Source organism: Buteo buteo, chromosome 13, assembly GCF_964188355.1.
Source record: "Buteo buteo chromosome 13, bButBut1.hap1.1, whole genome shotgun sequence".
In the NCBI taxonomy this organism is placed as follows: domain Eukaryota; kingdom Metazoa; phylum Chordata; class Aves; order Accipitriformes; family Accipitridae; genus Buteo; species Buteo buteo.
Window position 1 is genome coordinate 28,476,461 of NC_134183.1, and position 3,817 is coordinate 28,480,277.

Below are 3,817 nucleotides of genomic sequence, written 5' to 3' on the forward strand. Positions count from 1 at the left end.
CGCCGCGGGCTGCCCGCTGCGCTGCCGGCGGGGAGGGATTTATGCCCCCCGGACCCCCCCCCCACCACCACCACCACCACCCCCGGCCCCGCCGAGCGCCGCGGGCCGCCGGCGGGGCGGAGGGGAGTGGCGGCGGGACGGGGAAGGGCCCGGCCGGCCGGCGGCTGCCCCTGCCCGCCGTCACGGCGCGGTGGTGAGCCCCCCGCGTTGCACGCCGCTTCCCGCAGGGACGGAGGCTCTCCCGAGCTTCGCGCCCCAGAGCCGCGGTGCAGGCGGTAAGTGGCGCCGCGCCGCAGAAATCCCTGCCGGAGGCACACGCTGCCCTTCTGCAGGTGGTAGGAGCACGCCGCTGGTCCCAGGGCATCGTGTGGCATTCGCTAGTAAGACTGCGCCGCTCCCTTTAGCTGCTGGAGCGGAGACCTCTCCCAGATTATTCCTGCCAACCCAGTTAATCCATAGTGAAGACAAGAAAATGAATTTTTCACCATTGTAAAGGACAGCAGAATTTGACCGCGTATGAAGACTTCGTGAAGAACACGAACGGGACTAAACTCAGAACATTTTTTAGAAAAGTGATGTTAAAAGCTGGCATTTTAATTTCAAAGACAAAGCAGTCGTGCTTTCTTACGCTGCTACTGCTTCGAATCCACCTCGAGAAGGTCACAGCTTTTGAATGCCAAGTTTCCTACAAGGGAGGGTTCTTGAGCCTAACTTTGGCAAAGTGACAGTTCCCTGCAGATCTCTGCAACTCATCAGGTACACCATTTTGTCTCCATTCTAACTATGCCATTGACCTGCAATTCATGCTAAGCCCACACTGCACTGAAGGGTGAACTATTAGGTCAAGTCAAATTTGAATTTAACACACGCAGTTCTGCTGCGGTCAGTGAAACACAGGAGAGAAGCCAAGACAGGAAAACAACTCTGTCATATCAAAGTTCTCATCTCTCCGAAATAAAAAACTGCAAAGCGTTGGTGTCCTCAGTCATTGCATTGGAGACTCTTTCCTTCTGAAACACTTGTGATGGGTTTAGGTAGAGCAGGGTGAAATTAGAGGGAACAAAAAGCATTCCATCTCTTCCCATAATGACAGAGGAGATGGAAGAAAATTGTCATACATCCAAAGGGGTGAGGCTCACCAGCACAGAATCACAGAATGGTTTGGCTTGGAAGGGACCTTTAAAGGCCACCTAGTCCAACCCCCCTGCCATGGGCAGGCACATCTTCAACTAGATCAGGTTGCTCAGAACTGTGTCCAGCCTGATCTTGAGTGTTTCCAGGGCTGGGGCATCTCCCACCTCTCTGGGCAAGTTGTTCCAGTGTTTCACCACCCTCTTCCTTGTATCTAGTCTGAATCTACCCTCTTTTAGGTAAAACCATTAGCCCTTGTCCTATCGCTACAGGCCCTGCTAAAAACTCTGTTCCCATCTTTCTCATAAGCCCCCTTTAGGTACTGGAAGGCTGCTATAAGGTCTCCCCGGAGCCTTCTCTTCTGCAGGCTGACCAACCCCAACTCTCTCAGCGCTTCCTCACAGGAGAGGCGTTCCATCCCTCTGATCATTTCTGTGGCCCTCCTCTGGACTCGCTCCAACAATGCTAATCTCTTTCTCAAAACTCTGAACAGGTGTCCTGTACCATCACTACTCTCGTGTGTGCGGTAATACAGGATCACGAGGATCTATTTGGTAGCTCGTACATATTGCAAACATATACAAAATGCCTTTTTCACCCTGTACGGCAGACAGATTTGGGAAAAAATAAAGTTTCACTGTATTGTGCAAATACTTCCTACCTTATGGTCTCGGAACCAGTTACACTTTCTCAGATCTGTTCTGTTCAACTTCTGCCATATCACAGTAAGTTTTTCAGATTTCTATATTTTACAAAACAAGATCAGGAATCTAATGCCTCACTTAGCATTCTCAGAAACCAGTACACTATTTAAAACTTAATTTGGCTATTAAAAAAAAAAATATGCACCAAATACTGACAGAACTGCAACTTCATTATCTGATCCTGTTTGTATTCCCATTACTTGCCTCCAATGAAATGTTCATCAAAAAAAGAATCTCACTGAAGTTTAAATTACTGCTTGAGCTCTTTACCATATTGTTGCAGACAATCTATTTTATGTAAGACTACTAACATCACACAGATGTGCGTATCATTTTGCAGGATGAATAGTCTTAGAATGTGTTCCACCAGTAAAATATTGACATTCTAAGGAACAATAACAAAACCAAATATGTAAAAACCTCCTGAAAAATTACTTCTGCCGAGGCCTTGGGAGACTAATCTGAAGCTATCACAAACTTCTACTTACATGTGAATAGTCTTTCTGATGCCAATGAAGATTACAAGAATAATTGTTTACTCTGCAGTTGATATCCTAGCTTATCGTAGAAGTGCATATTTCAGTTTTGCTTATAGTATTAATCTTGTGAAGGGAAAAAAAAAAAAAGAACTTGCATAGGAATTCCCAGAAGACATTATATCTTAAGCAAGCTAAGTTTATAATTCCATAGATATAATAAAACTAGTAAGTATCTATCATAACATCAAACTAAAGCTTGCTTTCTGAGAACACGAACAGAACTGCACTCCAGAGACCATATAGCATAACAAACAGCAATTCTTCATCTTTATTGTCCATTTCAGAGCATAATGATTGAGTAAAAAGAGTATAATAATCATGAGCTACCATTTGGAGAACAACAGAAGCAATATAGCACTCTTGTTTCCCCATCTGTCTAATCTTGCAGGATTTTCTCTGCATTACAATTAGAAAGAAATGGAACGTTGTTCATCTTAAAAAAAAAAAAAAAAAAAAAAAAAAAAAAAAAAAAAAAAAAAAAAAAAAAAAAAAAAGTGGGCCATTGGATCATTGTGGACATCCTATCCAAGGCTGTGGTACGGAACCTGCTCGGTTGGCAGAGTTGCAGGATTCTTCCCAGGCTGTTAAGGGCTCCAAAGCTGCTACCTATGTGACAGATTATATGGCAGCCTCTGCAGTGCTGTGCTTACTTTGCTGGGACACAAAGAGTTTCACCTCAGTCAAGAGATTGCCCTCTTTTTTGAAAGCCAGGAATCAGTTGTCAGCACAGTTTTGTGGCAAAGAGTTTCCCAAGCTTCGAAAGTCCTATTGGCTACTCGGGTGGCAGAAGCAGCTGTCTTACAGGGCTGCGGGCACGCCTTTCCCAGCTTGCTACTGAGTCTCCCCCCATCCCATATAACCAGCACTTCATCCAAATGTCTCCATACCATCTCATCCTCTGCTACCACCCTATAATCCTCTGTCTCCTTCTAGATCTCTCGTCCCTATATAACACACCTGAAATGTTGGTCCATCCGTACAGCACTTGTCATCAATTGCAATACAGCTTCGTGCTTGATGGCTCCATTCCTTCTCCATGATGAAAATCAAAGGTCCCAATGGTAGACTGGTGATCAGCAAAGCAGAAGGGAGGCTTGGGAATGCTGCTGCCAAGTTCTGGAAACCTTACTCCTATTTCCTTACCAAAAGGACAGAAAATGTATGCTTAGTAACAATCTAAACCAATCTGAGAAAACTATTGTCCCATATACCCATCAGTCTTTTTTTCAGGTAGGCAGAATGCCAGCAAGCAGCACTTCAATTATTTCCCGGCATTTCAGAATTTGTTTCTCTAAAGCATGTCCTAATACAAATGTGCCTCATAACTGACATGCAGTGAAGCATGGCATACAAAGATGATGTAAATCTGCCCAAGTTATATGGGAACTAGAAAGAAACTACCAATATAAATAAGCAAACTGCAGATTCGACGTCACGTTTACA